Here is a 27565-nt window from a genome sequence, read left to right on the forward strand (position 1 = left end):
AGCTCACTGCAGTGTCCACCTCCTGGGTTCAAGGGATTCTTCTGCCTCAGCCTCCTGAGTAGCTGGGATTACAGGTGCTCGCCACCACACCCAGCTAATTTTTGTATTTTTAGTAGCGACGGGGTCGCTGGTCTTGAACTCCTGAGCTCGTGATCTGCCCGCCTCAGCCTCCCGAAGTGCTGGGATTACAAGCGTGAGCCACCGCGCCCGGCCAGAAGGTAAAATTTTAAAGCAGCTGTGTAATATGTAGAGAAAGTAACTAAATCTTTGAGTTTACAAAGGATTTGGGATATTTGCTTAATTCTCAGACTTGAAATTAACTAACTTACTAAATGTTTTCTTTATTCTGGCAAGTGACAGAACATTGATATAGACAGTATTACTCACGTTTTGTTTTATTTGAATGTAAATCGGCAGAGTCTCTCTGTATCTTGAAATATACAGGAGAAATTTTCCTTAACCTAAGATTGAAATATTATTTAAATGTATAACACTGCACATATACCACTTAATTTATTTCTCGTACTTTGGAAAACTTCTCTATGTATAATAATCTCTCCTAGTCCTTTGGAGGAAATTTTAGTTACTATTTTTTCCCCAATTTATTCCAATTTACCCAAACCCATTGGTTTGGTTTCCCCAATTTACCGATTTCCCCAGTTTACCTGTTTGAATATCTTGATTTTGTTTTTGTTTTTGTTGTTCTCTTTGATGGCAATAGCTTCTTTTGCTCTAGAGAAAACATTTTCTGATGTTATGGTTATAAAATATTTTATATGGATTTATGCCTTTGGGTGTTACTTAAAAGGATCATGTTATTGTTAAATGGCAGTTTCGTATCTGGAATAATTCATGAAATGGAGATGTCATCTGATCAATGTTGGCAGGAATTTACTTTCTAGCTCCAGATTTGCCCACTAGAGGACATTTCAGGAATTACACCCCTTCTAGTCAAGTTGCTGTCCACAGCTCCTTACCTGTTTTTTAACTCCCTTACAATAGCTGGAACAGGATTGGGCAAGCTTTTTCTGAAAGGGACCTAATAGTAAAGATGTTAGGTTCTGTGGGTCATCAAGTCTCTGTTGCAGTTATTCAACCTTGCCTTTAAAATACAAAAGCAGCCATAGGTGATATGCAAATGAACAGCCATGATCGTTTCCAAGGAATGTTTATTTATGGACACAGAAATTGGAATTTCATATAATTTTCATGTGTCGTGGAATAGTTTTCTTTCGATTCTTCACCTTCACCCGTCAACCATTTACAAGTACAGAAACCAAAAGCAGGCAGTAGGCTGGGTTTAACCCATGGGCCATTTTTGCCAACCCCTGAGCCAGAAACCCAAAGAAGGATACATACAGAAGTGGTTTCTTATTGACAGCTTTAATTTATGCAAATATCCAGGGTTGTTTTGTTACTACCAAAAATAAAATAAATGTATTTCTTAATATGTTACATGATATAAATGACATCATTTTAAATAGTGACTTTCTAGGGATAGAATATCTTTGGTAAAGATAAAAGCTGGTTTTCTTTGTCAGATGTTAAATGTAGAAAATTGACAAGGGCTATGGAACAAAATCTTTGATTTACAAGTTGACAAAATGCTGGAACACATAGAGACTATATAGATTCATTTGATATAAGAGCTTCATTTAAGGGAAGGAATTCAAGGCTCTTTCAGCTTGTGATTTCTATTTTGGTGTATTCTGTCCCCACCTAATGATTTATACAATGTGATGATGGTAATTCAGAGCTAGAAAGTAGGTTGTTTCTGGTTTCAGTCCTTCTTTTTATCTGAAATACTGAAAGAGCCGAACTGTATTCTGTACAGGTAGTGGTTACTTTTCTTCTGCTTAAACTTAAAAACACAGCCTGTTTGTTAGCTTTTGTTGGCACCAAATAGTACTTGGACAGTATATATTTCACAGCGACATATTTTTTCTACCTAACATTAAGCACTTGCTTAATTTGAAGAACTGTTCTGCTGAGCCTGCCTAAGACAAAATTTCAGTGTACATAGCACAGTCTGAATTAATAGAACTCAAACTTACTAGGCCATGAAAATGGCTTAATCAACAGTGAACCCTTTAAAGACCTTGTCAGGTAGTGTTCTAATAGTGATTTTAGGAAAAAAAACAATGATTAGTGTTTAAAGATACTCTTTGTTTTAGAGTTTGTTTTCTTTTTTAAAGCCCTTAACTTCTGGGGTTGTGCCTATGTTCTGTTTAGAGGGAAAAAAATTGCATTTCTATACTTTATATTGAACCACAGCCATTCAGTCTAATTACTAATCTCTTCTTGGTAAAAGCCCTTTCAGACTGAATTGTTTATTCTTCCTTATCTCTAACCTGAGGGTATATTGTTGCTGAGTTGTTAGATTTTATTCTTCTTTGTTGTCATTCTGCAGTTTCGATTCCTACCTCCCCCTCCCATTTTGGTGATGGATGGCTGATCTGATGTTTGTGAGGCATTCAGGATTTGATAGCTGTGTTAAGAGAGACTCAGCATTCCTTTCTGGACACCTTCTCTTTTCTCTGTTGAAAGTTCTGAATCGTTTGTGCTGTCAGTAGTTTTTGATAGGTAGAGGGTCAAAGACAACTCTGTTGATTAATTGAATTTCCATGTCAAATAGCTTTTTATTTTGAGGTATAGAGCCTGAGTTTAAATGCAGGTTCTGAAACTAACTACATAGTCCTCTCTCAGTATTCGTGGGGGATTGGTTCCAGGACCATCGGTGGGTACCAAAATCCACACACATTCAAGTTCTTTAAATAACATGGTGTCATATTTGCATGTAACCTATGCACATCCTCCAACATACTTTAGACCATACCCTCCCTTACACTTTACATCGTCTCCAGATTACTTATAGTATTCAGTGCAATGTAAAGGCCATGTAAATAATTATTATACTGTATTGTTTATGGAATAAAGACTTAAAAAAGTCTATACATGTTTAGTACAGAAGCAACGATCCTTTTTTTGTTCCTCCAAATATTTTCAGTCCATGGTTGGTTGAAACCACAGATGTGGAACCCAGGGATATGAAGGCCAAGTCTGTGGCTTTATTGAACAGATGTTACTTAACACCTTTGTCTCTTGGTTTGCTCGCTTATAAAAGCGGAGGTAATAATAGTGCCTATCCTGTAGGAATATTGTCATATATGTATAATACTTACAGCAGTACCTGGTGTACAGTTAGCACTCAATAAATATTAATATCGCTGTCATTATAGTTTGGATGAAAAAGCTAATGGGAGTTTTAAGTAGGAAAGGGATGTTACCAGAATTGAGTTTCAGAAACATTGGTTTGATAGCCAAGGGGAAGGTAGATGGGTGCTAGGTTAGCAAAGGTTGAGGCAGGAAGACCTGTGCATGGATTGAGTTGTGTTTCTGTCAGAAGACACAATTACAACAAATACCGTTTAAAGATTTCAGTTGGCTTTATTTGTGGTTCTAGAATTGGGCAATACCTTATGAAGTAGAATAAATGTAAGCATTCCAATGAGTGCAGTAGAGGAGGTTGGCTTCATAGACAGAAAAAGGGCTGAAGAAAGCAGAAACAAAGAACAAAAAGCACCAGTAGACTTCCCTGATGTAGGGTTGCCAAAGCCTTCAATTTGCTAGGTGAGAAAAAGAAGTATCTGCAAAGCGCAGCAAAGCGAATGCAGTGAAATGAGATATGCTGGTAGCTGACTGTTCAGCTCCGTGTTACTGCTGTCAAGACAGAGATAAGGGTTTATGTTATTAAGATGATTGAGTTTTGAGTTTTGAGGTTAGCTAGCACTGAGGGACCCATCTTACATATTTAAGCAGTCAGAAAGGAGAACATATTTTTGCCAGATAGTAATTAAAATTTCTAATAGAGGCCAGCAACCCTTCCAACAGAGAGAAAGCAGGTGTGAGACCAAGTCACCAAATCCCATTGGTCCTGGTCAGGTGCCTCACTTCTCACCCGAAGAGGTTTTAAGAATCTCTTGCCAGGCACGGTGGCTCACGTCTGTAATCCCGGCATTTTGGGAGGCTGAGGCAGGCAGATCCCCTGAGGTCAGGAGTTTGAGAATGGCCTGGCCAACATGGTGAAACCCTCTCTCTATTAAAAATAGAAAAAAATTAGCTGGGTGTGGTAGTGGGCACCTTCAGTCTCAGCTACTCGGGAGGCTGAGGCAGGAGAATTGCTTGAACCTAGGAGACGGAGGTTGCAGTGAGCCGAGGTTGGGCCACTGCACTCCAGCCTGGGCAACAGAGCGAGACTCCTTCTAAAAAAAAAATAATAAAAAAGTCTTGAGTGGAAAAATACAAAAACTCTTTCGGTTCAACTCTTCCATTTCCTGAGATCTTGTGTTCAGGCCTGCAGGGAAGTCCCAGGCTGTCGTTCAGGGGCTTAGGGAAGCAGACCTCTGCAGTGCTCCCAGTTGTCTGAGGAATGCAGTGTTAACTGTCCAAGTTTTACCAGCCTAGGGCAGTGTCTTCAATGTGGGCTCCTTCTAAGATGACCTATGGGGTACCTGAGAAATACTAAAACAACTTTTTTTTTTGAGATAGAGTCTCGCTCTGTCACCCAGGCTGGTGTGTGGTGGTGATCTCGGCTCACTGCAACCTCCGCCTCCTGGGTTCAAGCAGTTCTCTTGCCTCAGCCTCCTGAGTAACTGGGATTACAGGTGTGCATCACCATGTCTGGCTAATTTTTGTAATTTTAGTAGAGACGGGGTTACACCATGTTGGTCAGGCTGGTCTCAAACTCCTGACCTCAAGTAATCCGCTCTCTTCAGCCTCCCAAAGTGTTGGGATTACAGGCGTGAGCCACTGTGCCCGGCTAGATTTTTAATTTTAATGGAGCCTGGATGTTTCATGTACAAGTAACGTATTTTGGGATGTGTGCTTCTTGTCTACTCTTGGGGTTATACAATTATAAGAACTCCCCTACAGTGGCCTATGAGGCCTACCCTGACCTTGGACTCGACTCGTCCGTTGCCGGCACCCTCCACCCTCAGTTGTGTTCTAGTCCTGCCGGCTCGCTTGCTCTCTCTTGCTCGTTCTTGTTCTCTCTCTCTCTCTTGCTCTCTCTCTGACTCTGTCTGTCTGTCTCTCTTCTCTCTCCAGCTGGTACCTACCCTCTGCATATGTTTAATCCTTCTTGCTCTACTTTTTTTTCTTAGCACTTACTGCCTTTGAATATTGTGTGAAATTTATAGAATACAAAAAAATCTGTTGGTTATTGTTTGTTTCTCCCTGCAGAATGTAAACCCCTTGAGGTCAGGAGTGTCTTTCTACTTTGTTCATAGATGTATTCTAAGTGCTTGTGCTGTTTTTTTTTTTTTTTTTTTTTTTTTGAGATGGAGTCTTGCTGCCGCCAGGCTGGAGTGCTGTGGCGCGATCTCGGCTCACTGCAACCTCTGCCTCCTGGGTTCAAGCGATTCTCCTGCCTCAGCCTCCTGAGTAGCTGGCACTACAGGCGCGCACCACCACGCCCAGCTAAATTTTTTTTTTTTGTATTTTTAGTAGAGGCAGGGTTTCACCATGTTGGCCAGGATGGTCTCGATCTCTTGAAATCATGATTTGCCTGCCTCAGCCGCCCCGAAGCATCTGGCACATATTAGGGCTTGTAAGTTCCATTAATGAGTGAGTAAATTATTTAGGAAGATTTGGGAATACAAAAATGAATCAAACGTGCTCCATGCCCTGAGTTGCTTCATATAGCAGCAAAGACCAATTTATATGAAAATAATTTTAAGTCTGTGAGAAACGCAGCAGTAGAATTATATGGAGGGTAGAGAGGTGACAGTAATAAGGAGGTGATTAATTCTCTGGGGGTGGTGGTAGACACATAAGCATTTAAGTAATGTAAATGTTTTGAAAATGTGACAGTTTTTAACCCATTAACTGTTGGTAGGCTTACTTTCGCTTGTCCAGAGAAAATGGAAATGAAGATTATTTGAATACAATGTGCTTGTGACTCTGTAGAAACTTGTCTTTGATAGACATCTATGTAAGCTGAATTAAGCAGAGGGCAAATCTCTGTCATTTGTTCCTCTATGTTTATGTTGTATAATTTGGTGTTATTTCAATCATTTCATGATTCCTGTTTTAGTAAATTTATAGTAGGGTGCCTGTTGGTAGTATATCAATGTTCCTCACCCCCTCCTTTGTTTCTAATACACCCTGGATCCTTTTGGATATTTAATAATTACCTTAAGGATGCTAATTTGGGACAAAATGAGTCATTTAGGGGTGGATTACTTTATTTCATCAAAATCATTGAACAGAGTGCTTGGACAATAATGTTTTGACATTGCCCAGCTGCTGTGTGGCTCCACTGTACTCTCCCTAGTGGTGACTGATGAAGGGGAGAGAGGAGGCAGGAAAGGGGCTTGCTCCTGAGACAGGCACTACCTTTTGTGATGGATGCTCTGCTTGCAGAACCCAGCTGAGCATCTGTCCAGACACACTCCTTCCCAGTTCACGTAAATAATGTAGCAGTGATAGTAACAAGGATGAAAAGCAAAATGCTGATTTTGCTGCCCCCTGCCTGTTTCTTTTTTTTAGTGGGGTGATGTACTTCACAGACAAATAATGAATTACCACCCTCACTGTTGGGGTGATTTAGGCCCTCCCTTAATTGTTTTAATCAGGTTTTTTACAATAAGTCGATGACAGAGTCCAAGATGACACTGTTAATGGTGTCTGGCATTCACTGAGCATTTCCTGTGTGCTGTGCACTCCATCCAAGGCCTTGCTTGAATTATTTCATTTCATCTCCATGATAACCTTGTGCAGTGGGTACTGTTATTAACCACATTGTATAGATGGGCATATGGAGACTTTCCCAAGGTTATGCAGTTAGAAAATCTTAGATTAGGAGAACCCTGGCCATCTGACTCCAGAGCTAGAGACCTTTACCACTAGGCTAAATTTGCTGAAGACTGGGAAGCTCAGTCAGAACTAAGGATGAAATGTTGCTGCCTGCTCTTAGAGTACCAGATGAAGAGAGTCACCTACCATTTAAAATCACCCAGCAATATAGGTAGGACTAAACTTCACTATTGATGAAATTAAACCACAGCTTTATTCTCAGAACTAAACAAAAAAATTCAGCTGTTCAGTGCATTGAGGTTGGTGATCCATTGGCTTGCACCATTTCTCTTTTCTCATGAAATAGAAGGCATTTCTGCCTTTGCTGTGTAATTTGCTTGATTTTCTTCATTTTGCCGCTCTTTGGTGTAGAAACGGGCACCCTGCTTCAGCTGGTGGGGACTAAAAACTAATAGGAGGAAAGGCAAAATTCTTATCTGACCCTGTTTTTTAAAGAAATCTTGTCAAGTTCTAGAAATCTAACGGCTTTAGAATTTATGATTTTAGGAACTTATATGAAAGTCCTAATGTTTTCTAAGGTAAATTGACTGCTTACTTTCTTTCATACATTGTGCTTGCTCTTGTTCTTACTCTCACATTCTGCTTTAGTAAAGAAATGGAGGACATAACAGGGATACTATTGGTAAAACAGATGTTTCTGACTTGAAATTGCATGCACTTACGGTCTTGTGTGTTAACCACTCTTAACAACTGTGTTTACTATTGAAACTGGAAATACAGACTTTGATTATAGTTTTTCCAGCTTGCCTGGTACTATTCTCCTGTAACTGGATTATTTTTAGTTGAAATTTTTGCTCCAAGCCCTTTCCCCCTACTTAGTTGACTCTTCAATCACCACTTGGAGTGCACATGTCAGCATTCCCATGGACATTAAATACACACAGTATAGACAGCACAATGGCATCTTCTATGTGAATTATTGGACTCTTTTGATCACTTTTAATGCTGAAAATGGGATCTATCCTGGTTACCTTCCAGTCCTCTAATGAAATTTAGGGAATGTATGTCTATCTCCTTTCAAAGTTTATCCTGATAGCTATTGGTGGTCATTGTAAAATTATCTGTCTGAAACTTAACAGATTGCAAATGAAATAGGAATCTTAGTATTTATTTTGCTACTGCCTAATGATGCCTCTGTTTGAGTCATTGAATACTTTCAAAGCATAACCTTTAAGGTATGTTTCTACATCTTAATTTGCCACTTGGTGCATTTAGTTCTAACAAACCAGAACTAAAGCAAATTTTGTTTCATGAGAAACTGCTTGCCAAGCTTTAATTTAGGTCTTCTTAGAGGATTATTAATGAACTCGTGAAGTGTACATAAGCACTTTTTATTGACAAAACAATGGCATTAAAATTCAGTATTCTCAATCGATGACAAGGCGTTATTGTGTTTGAGAAATACTGAAAACTACCACTGTTGACCTAATGATTAACTTGCAATTTAGAACATGCTTGATTTTCCTTTCCCTTATCCATCTTATTCTTACTCTCTTTTTCAAAAACCATTAGCTGACTATGGAACATAATTGTGAATAAACAAATGGGTAAAATGCTAAAAATGATTTTAAAAATTCATTAAGTTTTTTGAAGCTGGATGATCTATTTGTACTTTCACCTACTGCTTCTTTTAAAAGCTGCTACTTTAGTTAGTGATGTATTTCTCATTTATACATACTAAAATTATAGTGATTGAGTTGTTATATCATTTATTTTTTAAAATTGTGATTGTGTCTTTTTCCTTTCTTTTTGGTATAAGATTATTATTATCGAGGGGCCAAATTTCAGGAGTCTTACTAGCAGGTTGCAAAATGTAGTACAGCCTGCCCTCTGAAGAAAAATAAATTTCAGTCTGATGCCTACGTCTTAAAAAGATTGATTGCTTCTTTGGCTAGGTTTTTTTTTATTCCTTTTCTTTTTTTCCATTCCGAAATTTTATTACTTTCTTCACCAGGTGATCAAAGCACATGGGTTAGTGAATTTTTTTTTAAAAAAGGTAGCAAAGATCTGGGAACATTTGTGTTAATTTTTAATTTCATATGTTTTTTTTCTAGGTAATATATGTGCACGTACTTAATCAAGTGGTGGTGTACTGTTTATTTTTTTTGTTTGTTTATTTGTTTATTTTAGTAGTTCCTCCCATCCTTGAGTTTCACTTCTCAGAGGCAAACTGTTTGAACTTTGAAAACCATTTATTTTGTCACTTATCTCAATATTGCTAAAGGACATGCTTATGTTTTATGTTTTATTTTTATTTTTTGAGACAGAGTCTTGCTCTGTTGCCCAGGCTGGAGTGCAGTGGTGCAGTCTTGGGTCACTGCAGCCTTGACCGCCCAGGCTCAAGTGATCCTTCAGGCTCTCAAATAGCTGGGACCACAGGTGTGTGCCCTAACACTTGGCTAATTTTTAAAATTTTTTTTTTTTTTTTGTAGAGATGAGATCTTGCAGTGTTGCCTAGGCCAGACTTGAACTCCTGAGCTCAAGTGATCCTGCCACCTTGGCCTCTCAAAGTGTTAGAATTATAGGCATGAGCCACCATGCCTGGCTTCTTTATCTTTTCTTTTTGTCTTTTTTTTTCCCCTCGAGATGGGGCCTTACTTTGTTGCCCGGGAAGGAGTGCAGTGGCTTGATCACTGTTCACTGCAGCTTCGCCCTCCATGGCTGAAGGGATCCTCCCGCCTCAGTCTCCCAAGTAGCTGAGACCACAGGTGTGAGCCACTGTGCGTGACCTGTTTTTATTTTCTATTTTAGACATCACTTGCTGAGTTTACCCAATGAGTAATTTAAATTTAGCCATTTAAATCTCTTCCCCACCCATCCCGCCCCAGACAGGGTCTTGCTCTGTCATCCAGGCTGGAATCCAGTGGCATGATCATGGCTCACTGCAACTTCTACTTTCTAGGCTCAACAATCCTCCTGCCTTAGTCTCCTGAGTAGCTGGGATTACAGGCACGAACCACTACACCTGGCTAATTTTTGTATTTTTTGTAGAGACAAGGTTTTGTCATGTTTTCCAGACTGGTCCTGAACTCTTGAGCTCAAGCAATCTGCCTGCTGTGGCCTCCCAAAGAGCTAGGATTACAGATGTGAGCCTCCTTGCCAGCCCGTCACCTTTTATATATCTTCTACTTTCTCCTCTTCCTCTTCCTTCTCATTGTGGTAATATCACCATTTGTGGTGAAATCAGTATTGAATGTTTATATTATTATTATTATTAAGACGGAGTTTCGCTCTTGTTGCCCAGGCTGGAATGCAATGGTGCAATCTCGGCTTACCAAAACCTACGCCTCCTGGGTTCAAGCGATTCTCCTGCCTCAGCCTCCCCAGTAGCACGGATTACAGGCGCCCGCCACCACGCCTGGCTAATTTTGTGTTTTTAGTAGAGACGGGGTTTCACCATGTTGGTCAGGCTGGTCTCGAACTCCTGACCTCAGGTGATCTGCCCGCCTCGGCCTCCCAAAGTGCTGGGATTACAGGTGTGAGCCACCGCACCCAGCCGAATGTTTATATTATTATAGGCATGTATATATTGTTATAGCTTAAAACAAATATTGTGAGCTGGGCGTGGTGGCTCACGACTGTAATCCCGGCACTTTGGGAGGCCAAGATGGGCAGATCATAAGGTCAAGAGATTGAGAGCATCCTGGCGAACATGGTGAAACCCCATCCCTACTAAAAATACAAAAATTAGCCAGGCGTGGTGGCGCGCGCCTGTAGTCCCAGCTATTCGGGAGGCTGAGGCAGGAGAATCATTTGAACCCAGGAGGCGGAGGTTGCAGTGAGCCAGGATCGCTCCACTGCATTCCGGCTTGGCGACAGAGTGAGACTCCGTCTCAAAAAAAAAATTGTGGTATGATTGAATTACATTTCTTGTACAACTTCTTTCCTGGAATTAATAATTGTCTCTCTTTTGATTCTTTGTTTTGTTTTGTATGCCCCGTCTCTAAATCACCCTTAAATTTTCCAACAGAACTATTGGAAAATCAGTGTAATGGAAAATATTAATCTATAGATCAGCCTTGGTGCTATCCTCCTGGAACCCATTGCCTCATTTTGGTGTCTAGATCTGCTACTGAGTTGTTGGAAGAAGACTTCCCTTTGATATGACTCTGAGATCATTTTTCATGGCTTCTTGGTTGGTTCCCTCTGTCGTTTGTGAAGTATTTTCCTGAGAAGGGTACATGGGAAGTAAATGTTTTGAGGCTGTGTGTGTCTGAAAATGTCTTTATTTTATGCTCATCCTTGATTATCTCACAGTTTGGCCGGTTATAGAACTGTAGGTTGGAGACTATTTTCCTCAAAAATTTGAAGGCGTTACTCTATTGTCTTCCAATTTTCAGGAAAGATGCCAGAGCATAATACAGAATACACTCAACTGAAAGCCAGTATGGGCCTTTTAGGATGAGTTGTTACTTGAATGATGCCCCTTGGAAAGATAAAGTTATTAGAGTGATGTCTTCTGAACCATAAGGGAAAAGATAAAGTTGAGAGAATTTCATTTTACTCCCATCTGTTAAATGGCAGTAGTTCAATCCTCTCTAGAGATATTGTAGAAATAAATATTTAAAAATTTAAAGATAGCTATAACTATCAAATAGAAAATTACTTCTTGGGGTGAATGGCAAACTTTGTGGTAATAGCCATTTATGTTTGTATTTTAAAGCACTTTATCATGATAGGATTTTTCCAATCACTACCCTTTAAAAGCCAAATGAATTTTAAGTTCATGTGCTATGTGTATTTTAATATTAATATTTGGATATTTTTGGCTTAAAGTTTTCATAATATAACGTTTAATTCCATTTAAAATGGAGTCCACAATGAAAAAGCCTCATTTTGATTGCCTGTGTAAGCTAAGTATAAAGAATGGAATCAGAAAATTGTAATTTTTGAAATAAAATACCTTTAACGTTAGGTATGTTAAGACTGTTTAGCACTGTAGTTGAAGTTTGCAATTACTATTATTATTATTATCATCATCATTATTTTTGAGATGGAGTTTTGCTCTTGTTGCCCAGGCTGGAGTGCAGTGGTACAATCTCGGCTCCCTACAGGCTCTGCCTCCCGGGTTCAAGTGGTTCTTCTGCCTCAGCCTCCCAAGTAGCTGGGACTACAGGTGCCTGCCATCACGCCCAGCTAATTTTTATATTTTTAGTAGAGATGGGGTTTCACCATGTTGGCGAGGCTGGTCTCGAACTCCTGACCTCAGGTGATCCGCCCGCCTCAGCCTCCCAAAGTGCTAGGATTATAGATGTGAGCCACTGTGCCTGGCCAAAGTTTTTAATTAAAAAAAAATTTTTTCTTAAAAGCAGAGACCAACCATTTTGTTAGGGATAAAACATTTTTAAAGTTAATCTGCCTTTTTTGCAAGAATTTGCATTCAAGCAAGAGTGTCATTTTTACATTTGATTTTAATAATTAATATTAGTATAATGATTAAAATAGAGGTAATCAATAGAAAACTTGTATCAAATGGCAAGCACCAATTCTTAACCCACTGCTAATTGTTTCTAGGAGGTTGTCTTAGCATTGGTTACTATGGTTTTTCCTTAGCCTTTATAAATTACCACAAAAGACAAACTGTTCCTCCTCCAGTTACTAAATTAGTTCCTATTTAATGTTGAAAGGTATCTTGTAAGATTTATGATTCAGATTTTATAGCAAGTCTTATTTTAGGATAATGTGCTTTTCTAGTTATATGGGTACCTTTTTGGCCTTTTCCCTAGGGACATTAATCCTTGGCTGGGAAGAATAAACCATAGTCCTCCATAGCAGCTGACTGCAAACTGCAACCATGACGCCTTAGGCTGTTAAAACAAACATTTCTCAACCTTATAGCACAGACTTCCTGTTTTTAAAGCTTTTCTGACCTTCCTGAGAAAAAGACCAATATAGCTGTGGTTACATCCTGTGTTTTTTTTTTGTTTTGTTTTTCATTAAAAAAAAAATCCATTGAATTTTTCTAAAGCCCTTGAGTATAAAAGTGATTAATGCACCAAAAAATGTAAATAGCACAGGGCTCATGTCTGATCTTTGCTAGGCCTTCAATAAAAGATAATAGAACCAGGTCGGCTTTTAATGCGTCTCTGTTTGTTCAATGTCTGCTACAATTGGAATGTCAGGAAAATCTCACATTAAAGGACCTGCCCTATTCTGGAGAGATTGTGAAGGAAGCATTTGGCAGTCATTTCCTTTCACTTAAGAGAATGAACATGCTTTACATTATAATCGTTTAAACATACCAGAGTCAGCTGATAGGGCTCTCCTATTCTTCACTGTAGAGTCAGCTTGCTCTGAAGATTGGAGGGGATGATCAGTGTTTACATTTTATTGTTGGAATTAATCAGATGATGTAAACGTTAGAAGTTAGCCCATGCCTTCCTTTGTACTCACTCAGTTGTTGTTTCCTGCAGCCCAAGTATTTGCTCTTTTAGTTAAAATTAAACTCCAGAATGTATGTTCAGCATTTGTCTTTATGACAGTCTCACTTACTTCTAATCCCTTCAAAAGAAAACACAAGAAACCACCCTGTGTTGTGCAGATCAAACATTCTCAAATCTGTGGCTTTTGATTTTTGTTTTAGCCAATGTATTATATAATGTTTGAGTGTATATTTTTAACTGGAGTCTTCTGGCATTTTCTAGAGAGCAGTTATTGGCTTTTAGGCAGGCAGTTCCTGGATCTGTAATGCTACCTCTGATGCTGAGACTGGCAAATGGTACTCATTTAATTTTTTGAAACATTTAAATGTATGTATTTTTTTCTGAAATACACGTGTGTAATTTTATTTTAAAGTATTTTCATTTATTGGCGGCATAATACTAGAGAAAACATGTCCTAATAATAATAAAGGGCAAAATTATATTTTGAATTTGTGTACATTATTTTAATAAGTCATACAATTATCTGTCTGGTTAATATTTTGAATTCTTAGGATACTGATTCCAGTTGTGGTTTTGAGTTATCCTTAAGATTACTTCCAGTACATTTGGCTGGATCTCCACACTGATTTTATCATATATCATCAGTTCAAAATACACGAGGGGCCTCATTTTAAACATCCCATTGAGGCCCTGCATCCCTGAGCTCTTTCTTCCACAAAACTCTGTTTGTTTTTAAATCTGTAAAACCCTTTTCCAAACGAGAAATTTCTCTTCTTAACCCTGCTTTGGCTTTTCAACGTATCACTCTATTGGAATTTAATAATTTGATCTGCACAGTCTGAGATCTCTAGTGAGTTTTGAAATAAAAATGAAAATGTCCTTAAACATATTTAAAGCATGTGCTATCTTAGAGGTCTTGCTCTCTGTCTGAAGTTGGTTTAGGGCTACATCCATGAGACGGCTGCACACTTCCAAAAACTAAAACCTCCAGGCCTGACCTTCGATTGATGACTAATGTCATAATGGTTTGCTGTGATGCCCACGGGAGCCTAGAGGAAAGTTGTATTTTTTGTTTTCTGGAGTATATTTTTATAATGCTGATAATGTATTTCATGATATAATACTTTAAATACTTATTAGCAGTTTATCACTCCTTTTTTTTTTTTTTTTTTTTTTTGAGACAGAGTCGCACTCTGTCACCCAGGCTGGAGTGCAGTGGCTCGATCTGGGCTCACAGCAGCCTCCGCCTCCCAGGTTCAAGTGATTCTCCTGCCTCAGCCTCCCGAGTAGCTGGGATTATAGGCATGCGCCACCATGCCCAGCTAATTTTTGTAATTTTAATGGAGATGGGGTGTTGCCATGTTGGTCAGGCTGGTTTTGAACTCCTGGCCTTAAGTGATCCACCCGCCTTGGCCTCCCAAAGTGCTGGGATTACAGCACTTTGCTACTGTAATCCCAGTAGCTTACAGGTGTAAGCTACTCCGCCTGGCCTATCACTCTTAAATATGTTTGGGACTATGGCCAGGCACGGTGGCTCACGCCTGTAATCCTAGCACTTTGGGAGGCTGAGGCAGGCGGATCAAGAGGTCAGGAGATTGAGACTGTCCTGGCTAACACGGTGAAACCCCGTCTCTACTAAAAATACAAAAAATTAGCCGGGCGTGGTGGGCACCTGTAGTCCCAGCTACTAGGGAGGCTGAGGCAGGAGAATGGCATCAACCTGGGAGGCGGAGCTTGCCGTGAGCCGAGATCATGCTCTACTGCACATCAGCCTGGGTGACACAGCGAGACTCCGTCTCAAAAAACAAACAAACAAACAAATATCTATGTTTGGGACTATGTTGGAAAGTAAAACATGAAGGAAGGTTGTAACTAATGCCCAACCTTAATGTTGTACCTATGTTATTTCACTTTAAAGTGTGCTATTCAGAGTTTTACTAAAGGCCAGTCTGTCTTGGGCTTTTTGTTTTCTTTTTATAATCTGATGTTATTTCTAGTTATTTTTCAAGAGTATATTACGTAGACTGCAACAGTATATTCAAGAGTATATTACGTAGATTGCAACAGTCCCCCCAAGACTTAGGGGGAAGAACATTTTGATTTGGTTTGGGATTGAGAGTGTCTGTGGAATGCCATTATGGTGGAACCCATAGGGCATTTGCACATGTGGGCCTCTTGCTAAGCAGCAAGCTCAGCTGGAAAAATCAAATTTTGGAATCACAAACACAGAAGCAGCTTGAGAGTGGATCTCTTCACTGATGTGAGATGGCCGAATGTGATAAAAGGAGGCTTGACAGGGACTACTTGTATTTAGGAGGAGTCATGGAAAGAAAGAGAGAATCGCCAGAAAGGTAGGAGATCCAAGAGAGTGCCTAATCCAAAACCAAACCAACAAAAACCAGAATAAGAATATGGGAACAGGACCAGGACCCACTGCTGGTAAGAGTGTAAGTTGTACAGCTTTTGGATGGCTGTTTGACTCTCTCTGAAAGAGTGTATATTCATTGAACTAGGGATTCCTTCAGTGTAGAAATACATGTATGCACAAAGAAGTTTGTTGTAGCACTGTTTATAAGAGTAAAAAATGTGAAAAAGACTCAATAAGCGGCTTGTTATATAATAATTGTGGGACTCCCACACTGTTCAGTTCTTTGCAGTAATAAACAGGAATGGGATGTTAATGGTCTGCTGTAAAGTGAGAGAAGTGACTTGCTGTATAACATAAATAGTGGGATTTCATCTTTGTGACAAAAAATCAACAAGTGAACCCTCAGACAAATGAATACATATGTTTTTATGTATATGTGCATGCTTTTGTACCTATGTTCTAGGGAAGAGCCTGGTAAACCTTCAGCCTGTTAAGTGGAATTGCTTGGATTTTCCGTAGGACCATACTCTAAAAAAAATCTACAAGGGAGCTGGGTGCCGTGGCTCACCCGTAATCTTAGCACTTTGGGAGGCCGAGGTGGGTGGATTGCTTGAGCTCAGGAGTTCATGACCAACGTGGGCAACATACTCAGACCCTGTCCCAATATAAGAAAAAAAAAATTAAAAAATCTAAAAGAGCTTCAAGAATTTTATATTTTTCTTTTTTCTTTTAAAAACTCTAGAGTTGCCGGGCACAGTGGCTCACGCCTGTAATCCCAGCACTTTGGGAAGCCAAGGCGGGCAGATCATGAGGTCAGGAGATCGAGACCATCCTGGCTAACATGGTGAAACGCCGTCTCTACTAAAAAAATACAACAACAACAAAAAAAATTAGCTGGGTGTGGTGGCGGGCACCTGTAGTTCCAGCTACTCGGGAGGCTGAGGCAGAAGAATGGCGTGAACCCAGGAGATGGAGCTTGCAGTGAGCCGAGATTGCACCACTGCACTCCAACCTGGGCGACAGAGTGAGACTCTGTCTCAAAAAAAAAAAAAAAAAAAAAAACTCCAGAGTTTTTGTTGTCTAGTGACATTTTGGTGAGTTGGAAAAGCAAAAGAAGTAGATAGTTTGCTTAAAATTGTAACTCCATGTATTAGTATATTTTCATGCTGCTGATAAAGACATACCAGAGACTGGGAAGAAAAGAGGTTTAGTGGACTCACAGTTCCACGTGGCTGGGGAGGCCTCACAATCATGGCGGAAGGCAAAGAAGAGCAAGTCACATCTTCTATGGATGACAGCAGGCAAAGAGATGGAGAGGTTGTGCAGGGAGACTCCCATTTTTAAAACCGTCAGATTGGCCGGGTTCAGTGGTTCATGCCTGTAATTCCAGCACTTTCGGAGACTGAGGTGGGTGGATTCAGTGAGGTCAGGAGTTCCAGACCAGCTGGCCAACATGGTGAAACCCTATCTCTACTAAAAATAGAAAATTAACTGGGTGTGGTGGCACACACCTGTAGTCCCCAGCTACTTGGGAGGCTGAGACAGGAGCATTGCTTGAACCTGGGAGGTGGAGGTTGTGGTGAGCAGAGGTTGCGGCGAGCTGAGATCATGCCACTGCACTCCAGCCTAGGGGTCAGAGTGAGACTCCTCCTCAAAACAAAAACAAAAACAAAAACAAAAAAACAACCATCAGATGTTGTGAGACTTATCCACTATGACGAAAACAGCATGGGAAAGACCTGCCCCCATGATTCAGTTATCTCCAACCGGGTCCTTCCCACAACATGTGGGAATTATGGGAGCTACAAGATGAGATTTGGATGCGGACAAAGAGCCAAACCATATCTCTCCGTATTCTGTATAGGACAGTAGTTTCCTCTTACCCTTGGGAATGTGTTCCAAGGCCCCCGTGGGTTCCTGAAACTGGATAATACTGAACCCTGTTTTTACTATTTTCCTACACATACCTACCTATGATAAAATTTAATTTATAAGGGAAATTAAATTATCAATAATAACAATTATAACAGTACATTGTAATGAAAATTATATGAATGTGGCCTCTCAAAGTATCTTACTGTACCTTAGTCACCTATTTTTGAACTGTAGTTGACTGAGGGTAACTGAAGCCTTGGAAAGCGAAACTGTGGATAAAAGTGGAGTACTGTGTTACAAATCAAATCCTCTCCACCCTAGCATCCTATGCGGACATAGCTAACTGGTACTAATACAATCCTGGATTCAGTCACTGTTTGCTTGATGACGTTGGGGTGTACTTTTGACATTTGGACATGGGTGAGCTAAATTACTTGGTCTGAATGGTTGTACTGGATAATGCTATATAGGAAAGAATGTTGATTGTCTCAGGTAACTTGATAGTTAGAATTTTGACACTTATTAGTGTTATTAAATGAGTACTACTGTTTAAACTTTCATGTAAAAATGCAGTTTCCTTGCTGCCTCGGTGGTCTTGGAAAGTGGCCCAAAGTTGCCATCTTCAGAAGATATGGCTATGATTCTTCCTTTGCTGTGACAGAGCGGAGTGGTGGAGAGAGTAAATGCAGGGTGGTTGCTCCAGGTTAAGGGTCTGGAATAATGTGGGTCCTGTTCAGCTATTGCTAAGGTTCCCCTTCACATTTCCCCTGTGTGATGTTTCTGGTCATAGCTTTAATGTTAGTTTAACTAGACTTTCGATTTAATTATAACTGTTAGGATAAAGTCAGATGTCAGCTCACTTGGCTGCATGCTGAGGCCTGTAGAATATAGAGTGCTTTGCTTCCAGCCACATCTGTTGTCTCCTCTCATTATCTGTTAATGGTACTCAACTTGACAGGGTTGTTTTGATAAATGACGGGTGTTATGGAAACCGAGAGCTGGAATTTGTGTGGAATGGAGCTTAGGACAAAAAGAAGCAATGGTGCAGACCAGGCCAGGGAGATAACATGGGAACCAAGGAATCCCTTGTGGAATGCTGACAGTCATAATGAGTATTAATTTGGGAGGGATGTGGTATATCTAATATTTTTCATTTATCTTACATAATTATTCTTCCTATTTTTCATGTGGTCATATGCAAAACACCTGAAAAATTATAGTTTTTGTTGTAATAACTTTGATTTTTCCTCTTCACAAAGTAATTTACAAACTCATACTAATGAGGGTTAAAACAAATGTTTCACTTTGAGGAGTACCCCCACCATTGAGTTCCTAGGTGGAAAGAGCTCTTTCGAAGGCTTCCATGTCAGGTCTGTTACTTAGAGAAAAAAAACCTGAAAATAAAGTAAGTTCAGTGTAAAAGGGAGATAAGAATGAACTCCCCTCATTCACAGCAGAATTTGGTAGTGCTTTTGCATTCTGAGAAGCTTTGAAGACAAACTAGTGTACAAAGTACTTTCTGAGTTTTATATTCTGTTTATATTGCTCTGTGTGTATACAAGATTTAGTCCTCTGTCCAGTTTACCTGTGGCTGTTTGCATATCCCTTAAGGGCTGGGTAATAGGAAGAACTTGGCTTGAATAAACTAGCGATGGCTTCTATACTTCATTAACTCTTAAAAAGTGTAGCTTGGAAATAGGACCCTAGTTAGGATCTCTGTGTTTTTGAGTAACCCCAGGCACAATTATTTTATATCTTCATAAAATGGGGATAAAAATCCTCCTTTTTACTAGACTTTTTATTTTTCTAAAATTTTTTTAGAGACTGAGTCTTGTTATGTTGCTGGACTCAAACTCCTAGGCTCAAAGGATCCTCCTGTCTCAGCCTCCTGAGCGGCTGGGACTACAGGCGTGAACCACCACTCTTGGCTTACTAGGCTTTTAAAGGTTAATAGAAGACATTCTTTTTTTTTTTTTTTCTGGAGACGGAGTCTCGCTCTGTCACCCAGCCTGGAGTGCGTGGCAATATCAGCTCACTGCAAGCTCCACCTCCTGGGTTCACACCATTCTCCTGCCTTAGCCTCCCTAGTAGCTGGGACTACAGGTGGCCGCCACCACGCCCGGCTAATTTTTTGTATTCTTAGTAAAGACAGGGTTTCACCATGTTAGCCAGGATGGTCTCGATCTCCTGACCTCATGATCTGCCCACCTCGGCCTCCCAAAGTGCTGGGATTATAGGCGTGAGCCACCGCATCCGGCCAATAGAAGATATTCTTATTTGCATAGATGTTACTTATTTGAGATAGGCTTCTTTGTGCCAAGAAATGTGCAGAGAATATATGGAGTGAGTAAAGCAGTGTTGTTGACCTCAGTTCATTTATTCATTCAACAGATTTGTGTACCTGACATAAATCTACATGATGAGCAAACATATAGAACCTTCTCTATAGAACTCTATGGAACTGTTTAGAAGGGGCTATGAGTGTTAAAAAAAATCACACCCATGACTTACAAACGGAGATCAATGCTGTGAAGGAGGAACACAGTTCTATGAGAACTTATAACAAAGGAACTTGACCTAGAATGGGATCTCAGGGGAAGCTTCTCTGAAAAAGTGATGTTTGACCTGAGATCTGAAGGAGGCTTTAAACGGTCTGTGAGTGGCTGTTTGGGGCTGCAAGGAGATTATTCCTGCTCTGGTGGGAAGAAGCCTGCTGGCCTGTGGTAGAAATCCCTATACCTGGGGGAAGTGGAAAAACTGGTGTAACTGCAAAGTGGGGGGCTGGGTGCAGGTTGGATTAGCAGCAGGTGCAAGATGAGCACAAAAGAATTTGAGTGGCATAAAATGCTGTCAAAGCATTTAGAATCCCTGAGAGACTAGGTACAGTATGAATTCAGAATAGAGCGGTTTGCTTCTTCTCACCAGCCTTTTCCAACTCAGTATAAACCGGCACTTTTAAAATGGTCTGTAGAAAAGAAAAAAGAAATTCTTTTCAGCCTGTGCCATGTGTCTGGATATAGCTGGTTAGAAAATTGGAAGTGTGTTCAAGTACAGGAGTAGCTTTGTAGCAAGGCTTTAGGATCAATTTCATCTCTGACATATATGGAGTAATCTCATAGCCACTTGGATATGAAGCAGATTTTCAAGTCACAGGTTCCCCTCAGGATGGTTTCACTGAGGAATGGTGTTTAGTGGAGCTTATAGCAGAGCTAGATTTGCACTACAGACCATCTCTGATTTGTATTGATCACAGCCACCTTTCAGGGGGGCAAAGATATTATGCCTCATCAGCTCTTGCTCTCAGTACATGTGCTGTGTTAGGAGTTTGAGACAGATATTTCTATGTCCTGTAGAATAACTTGATTTGTCTTTAAAGAGAGACCAGCAGAGTTATCTTTAAATAGCAAACATGCATGTGCATGTCTGTTTGGCTGTCTGTGGCAACAAAGCAGGACCCCTGGGTTCTATTCAGCCTGGCCCCACCCCCATCTTGTTGAGAGACTATAGGCAAATCACTTGAATCTGTCTAAATTTCTCTGTTTATTGGAAAGAGAGTACCTGATAATGCAGCCACTTTATAGGGCCTTGGAAAGTCTAATTAACATTTATGAAGCTATTTGAGAGTTCCATGAAACTTGCCTGGAAGGGGAAAGGTGTAATAGTGAAGATACCAGAAGTAATCATTTAAATTTTCAGCTTGTACCTTTCTAATTTGGGTTGACACTGAGTGAACTTAATAGTTAGAATTTGTATTTTATAGGAATACATTTAAAAAATTCCTATACAATGTCTTTGGGAGGACAAAATGATCTTGGCTATCACCACTAGAGAATACATGCTTTAAATGTACTTTAATTTTAATAAAAGTTAGCAAGTTGATATATATATTTTTTACCAGAATTAATTGTGGGTGGGTAAGAAATTAGTTTGAAATTAACAGTTGGTAATCTGTTAAGATTCACATAAAAATTGAATTAATGAGGGAGTTTGGAATCTGGTAGCTGGTAGGTTATATGTTTATTTAAAGCCACATGGTAAGGAATGTGCACTTATTTTGCTTCCTTATTAGATGAATTTCAATCATGCACAATTTAAGCTATGTCTTGTCTAACAGATGGATCTTTATTTACTTGTGGAAAAGGGATTGGTGAGATTTTTAAACAAATGGCTTGCAGAGAATTCTTAATGTGTAAGGAAAACTGGGGTCAGAAGTGTTCTTTGACACGAAACAATGCTGCTTTCTCCCGGTGCATCTTTGAAATAAATGTTTAGCTTGTCTGTGATTGTTGGTTGTTTCATCTGCATTTGTTAGACGTCAGAGGTGGTTGGCATTAATATTCCTGGCAGAAGCAGAGGCAGCTCTAGGATGTGTGAAATGCTGATCACTCACAGGGATGCGCTGCCTCTTTAATATCTTGCTTGCGGATGCATTTTCTAGCTGACCACGCTATTAAGAGCTGCCATCAATCACGCAGGCTCCCAGTTCCGGCTGTCGGAGGGGAGGGAGGATTGGAGCGGGTGGAGGCTGGCCAAGCAACGAAGGAGATAAAATTGCAGCTGGCATTGTGTGTGCGCGCGCCCGCGGCGGCGGCCAGCAGGGGTGCGCGCGGAGCGGGCTGGGCTCCAGCCCGGGTTTTGCCGGCCGCCGCCGTCGCGGGGAGTCTGCTCTTTCTCTCCCGGCGTCTGGGTCACCGGCATGTGGCAGTGCTGGCCCGGCCTCCCGGGCTGAAGGAGTGCGAGCTGAGTGCCGCGGCCGTGGGCAGCAGGCTCGGGCCAGAGCGGCCGCATCCCTAGCCGCGGGCGGGGCCCCGCGCGGCCACCGCCTCCCGGAGCCGCCAAGCCGCCGGGACCTGCGCCCGCGCCGCGGTGCCCTGCGGCCGCTCAGGCCTCCTTTTGTTTTAGCAAGTGCACTTCACTCCCCGAGCCCCCACCTGCCCGCCTGCGCCGCCCCTTTCCGCGGGTCCGGAGTTGGCGGGGCCCTGCGCCGGAGGAGGAGGACCAGGCCCGCGGGCTCAGCTCTCGCCGCCAGCGGGCCGCAGGCAAGTGGCCGGCGGCCTCGTGCGTCGAGGGGGACGCGAATCTCGGGCCAGAAAGTTGGACAAGTGCGGGCGGGGGGCTCGGGGTGGGTGCACGGAGTGTTCCAGCCGACCCTAGAAAGATGGAACTCGGGTGTTCCTAAGAATGATGATGGCTTTCCAGGAACGGGGAGTCAGTATTTGCTGTGTCCCATTGCATTTCTGTTGGGCTCACTAGTTTTTAAGTAGCCCCAAACTCTTGAAATTTCAGTTAAATAAATCGAACAGAAAACATTTTTTTGAGGAGGGAGAGAAAACACTATTTAAAAATACATGTATATGTATATATTTTTATTTTTTTCTTCTGAAAGGAAAGTGCTTTTGAAGCCGAGTATAATGCAGAAGTCGCTCTTTGATCAGAAACTTCATTGCTTTACTGTGGAATAAACAAGTTTAAAAATAAAATGAATTTGATGGACTTGATTTGAGGCTACTTAAGTGACAAATGAAATTTTCTTCTTGGACCGAACTACTGTTATTTTGCCAGAGTAGCTAAAATGCGGAGGTACTCTTGACGATTGTTTTACGTTTAAATTGTTAAAAGAATTTTTTAGTGTGGGGTGCTGTCTTCCTTGTTTCTCCTCTCTTGTTTACTCAACTCTTGTTTTCTGAAACTGTAGGGAGACCTGCTTGACCACTTTTTGTTTGCTGAGAAGGAAACTCCTGTAATAGGTTACTTTGTTTTACTTGCAGCCCTTAAGCGTCCCTGGCGCACATGTGCCCCGCGCTCTGTGGGCATTGTTTGGCTGGAGGCCTCTCAGCCACACGGAAAATCTAAAAAATGGTCTGTGAATGAACACGGGTGTCTACAGAGAAATTCCATTTTCCCTTTGTGCCTCTGTGTTTTAAGATTGAGACACTGAGTAAAAGTTGAGAACAGATTTAACAAAGTCCTCACAATTCTGTGCCAAAATTACTGTTTTGAGTTCTGGCTTTTTTTTTTTCCCCTCTTTCTGGAAACTCCAAATTTAAAGTAGACATGATTTGAAACCTTACAGATGGGAACAATATCCCATGTAAGCACGTTGATCTGTGGGCAATTATTTCCAGAAGCACAACCAACTCTACATTTTTATGCATGTGTTAGACTTGGGCTCTGAGAGGCAGTTGCCTTTCTGAATATTTACATTGCCTAGTAAATTACACAAGGCAGATTTTTAGATGCTTAACAGCAGCTTCACAATAGTGTGGGGGCAGCAGAGTTGAGCTTGTATTTTTTTTTCCTCTAACTCTGTAATTTAGTAGTGTTTAAACTATTTTATAAAGATCCCTGGGACCAGTGAAAGATGGTTTTTCAGTCCAGAGCAGTTGAGCGCTCATTGTACTCCGGCAGGCGCTGGCGCTTGGCAGGCTGCACTTGAAATGTTATTTGATCTGGTTGCATGATAGAATTGACCAAGATTACACTTTTTCCCTCCCCGTGGCTGATGAAAGCAATGCATCCACGAGAAGTGTTCAATAACATATTTAAAGACTTAACGCACATTCATTCACTCTAAGATTTCCAGAAAAAGGCCGTTTAGATTTTTGTCTTGTTTTGTGGTTTTTGCATTTATGAATTGAGGCAAGAGCTGACGTAATGTAGCTGTACCACTTCCTTTGTGTGTGTGTTTTTATAGCGTATAGGATATGTTACAATCTACATGGTTGTGATTATTTTTGAAATGCCTGAGAGAGGGAGGGAGGGAGTGTGTGTGTGTGTGTGTGTGTGTGTGTGTGTGTGTGTGTGTATTCCCCTCACCCCCATCCCGGTGCCTTCAGCTGTATGGCAATTTATTTTTTACATTGTAGGTTAGGGGAGGGAAGACTGTGATGGTAAACCCCATCAACTTATCAGTAAGGCTCAGTGAATTGCCTGTGTGTGATGTAGACTAGCTTTTCATTTTAATTAGTGCAACTGTGTACAGCTGTTAGGTCAGAATGCATTGGCTTCTCCTACAGGGTAGTTTTATCTTACACTGAAGGTTTTATGGACTTGACTGGTTGTGTTTCTTAATCCCTCTCCCATGCCACCGTGCTTGCTTTTAAGCAAGTGATAGAACAAGACAAGCTTTTGTTTACTTATTTAATAGTTGACTTGTGAGAGATTTATTTTTGATTTTGAGGAAATTGGTAAACCATGTAACTTATTAGTAGGTATTATATTTACCATGCTTTTCCAAGGCCAAAGGATTTTGCTTGCTATTGTGTAGGCGAAGCCGATGGAGCCATCCATTTTATAATGACATAGGAAGCCAATATTTTGTGTAAAAATCAACAATGAAAAATGGGTTCTTTGTTTACTAGTCTAGGATTAGTTTGTAAAACTCAAGCAGAAATAAATGTTGGCATCATTGGAGATAAGGTGGCTAGAATGTTTCCCCCTTGTCTCTTACCTCTCGTTACATTGTACAAAAGGACTTGAGCAACCCATTGACCAACAGCAGTTTGGCCATGGGCTGGGTGGCACATAGAAGCTTTTAGACGTGTCTGCTCAGGGGCATGTGTGGGCAACTTGATATTTTATAGTGTTATTGTTTCAAGTTATTAGAAAGTATTTATGAGTAGATTTGAGTCTTTTCAGGCTTTTCAGACTGTAACATAGATTGTAATGTGACTGACATGGGTTCTCAGTGGTCTGGTCTCTTTACTGTCTGCTTTCCTGTTGAGTAGATACTACTGTCCAGAGCTGTTATTATCTACTGCATTTATTTTTATTTTTATTTTTTTTGAGTTGGAGTCTCACTCTGTCACCCAGGCTGGAGTGCAATGGCATGGTCTCGGCTCACTGCAGCCTCCGTCTCCCGGGTTCAAGTGATTCTCCAGCCTCAGCCTCCCAAGTAGCTGGGACTACAAGCGTGTGCCACCACGCCTGGCTAATTTTTGTATTTTTAGTGGAGATGGGGTTTCACTATGTTGGCGAGGTTGGTCTCGAACTCCTGATCTTGTGATCCACTCGCCTCGGCCTCCCAAAGTGCTGGTATTACAGGCATGAGCCACTGCGTCTGGGCTATCCACTGCATTTTTAAAAAGGAGCAAAAGTCGTAGAAACAAACTCGATTGAAATCTGTTTATGACTAAAGCTGATATTATAAATGTGGTACCTTTGTGTCAGAGGCCCAGTTTGCTGATAGAAGATGGGGGCTGAGGGTTGTTGGGGCGGAGTGGGATCTCGTGGGGGTGGCTGGGTAGAAAGAGAGCTTGTCTTAGACTAAGATACTTTTTAATTCATTGGAGAAATTGGTCCATCTTCAGACAACCTGGAATGAAGCAGTAGAGTGCAGTATTTTCTAGAAAACGTGATAATTTCATTGTAACTTATATAGAAAATGTTTTCTCTAATTAAAAGAAGTTAAAACATTCAGATTGGCAACAGACTGCTGAATCCAAGGAATAATGGAGGGAAGTAGGTATCCTACATCCAATTCAAACAGGTTATATCACAAGTTCATTTGCAAGTCTTTTTCCAGGTTGTTATCCAATTCCACATATTAATGATGATTGGGGTCTTAGACTTTCCCTCAAAAACCTAATTAATCCATGAAATAGTTGACATACTTAAATATTTGTAATAAAACAGAATAATGTTGATGCTTAGTCAATAGGAAAATTAGCATAATTTTACTCAATTTTTAATGTTATCATTGAACTCTGGTGTAATTCATTAATTTATTCAGTACAGCGTAGTGGTAAATAGGCTGTCTGAGTTTGAGTTCTATTCTTAGTTTACCACTTACTCACTGTGACACCTGGGGTAAGTTATTTAACCTCTGTGACTGTTTTCTCATACCAGAAAATAATGAGTCTACCTAGAGGGTTTACGAAATGCTTTAGGACCATGCTTAGCATGGGAAAACAGTGAATAGTTAACATAGTGAGCACTAATTATGTACTAGGTACTGTTTTAGTTGCTGAAGATACAAAAAAGATGAAGTCTCTGTTCTCATAGCATTTATTTTCCAGTGGAGGAGGACAAAACAAATAAAAATGAGCATGATGATTCGTGAAACTTACAAACATAATTTCTGAGCAGGTTAGTGAGCCATGATTGCACCACTGCACTCCAGCCAGAGTGACAGGGCAAGACCCTGTCTCATTGAAAAACAAAAAAGTAGAAAACATTTAATTTTAGAGTATTAATCAGAAGCTTCTTGTTAAGATAATAAGAATATAATGGGTAAGTATGGGAGATCATTATAAAAGTAAAGTGTTGGGGCCAGGTGCAGTGGCTCACGTCTGTAATCCTAGCATTTTGAGAGGCCCTATTGGGAAGATCTCGATCCCTGGAGTCCAGAAGTTCAAGACTAGCCTTGGCAACATAGCGAGACCCTGTCTCTATCTATTAAAAAAAAATAAAAATAGAAAAAGTAAAGTATTTATGCTGTTAATGATTTGAAATAATCACTTGTTCTAAAGCTGAACAATTAGATTTGTTTCTCATATCTTGTTTTCCACAAGATGAATGAGCTTTTGTAGTTGTAGTTTTAAGAAAGTGTCCATTTATATGTGACTGGTGGGCTTCAAAGGAACAAAAGAGTGTAAATATACTGTGCATTTGAAAAATCGCTTAAGTCAAAAGCCTCCAGATGGTGTGTGCTGCTGCGTTCACAGCTGTATTTACCAGTAGCTCACCACATTATCTACCAATAATTTTAAAATAGCTGGGTAGAAACAGTGGTATATTCAGCAGTAGTGACTTGTGTGCCTTTTAATAAAATGACAGTGAAAGTACCTCCTTTTGCATGTTCTTCAGGATTTCTTAGGTGGGGCAGTTTATGTTTTGCACAAACAACCTGAGTTTTACATACAGAAGCAGATAACCAAGTTATTTTTATGTGGTGGTCTCTCAGGAATGAGGCTGGGGAAATTCTGCCGATCTGTATCACTCAAAGATGGTTTTGTTTTACTCAACTGCTTTATAATTTTAAACATTTAAAAAATGTTAAATATAGGCTACTCTGCCTAAGGAATAGCCGTTCTTTATTCCTTTGCTTTCTTAATAAACTTGC

General features: G+C 40.5%; 1 protein-coding gene across 13 annotated transcripts in view; it reads left to right on the forward strand.

Moving 5' to 3' along the window:
• RERE (arginine-glutamic acid dipeptide repeats) overlaps window positions 1-27565 on the forward strand; it is a 466287-nt gene that overhangs the window by 95571 nt on the left and 343151 nt on the right. The window contains exon 1 of one of the 13 annotated variants that reach the window (XM_063594919.1): window positions 22002-22541. The exons of 10 other annotated variants lie outside the window; for them this stretch is intronic. The gene's annotated coding sequence lies outside the window, so the exon portion shown is untranslated. Of the gene's footprint in view, window positions 1-22001; window positions 22542-27565 lie in introns of those variants that run through there. 2 more of the 13 variants (XM_063594931.1, XM_063594930.1) reach the window with 2 other exon arrangements.

This window comes from Pan paniscus, chromosome 1 (genome assembly GCF_029289425.2).
Source record: "Pan paniscus chromosome 1, NHGRI_mPanPan1-v2.0_pri, whole genome shotgun sequence".
Taxonomy (NCBI): domain Eukaryota; kingdom Metazoa; phylum Chordata; class Mammalia; order Primates; family Hominidae; genus Pan; species Pan paniscus.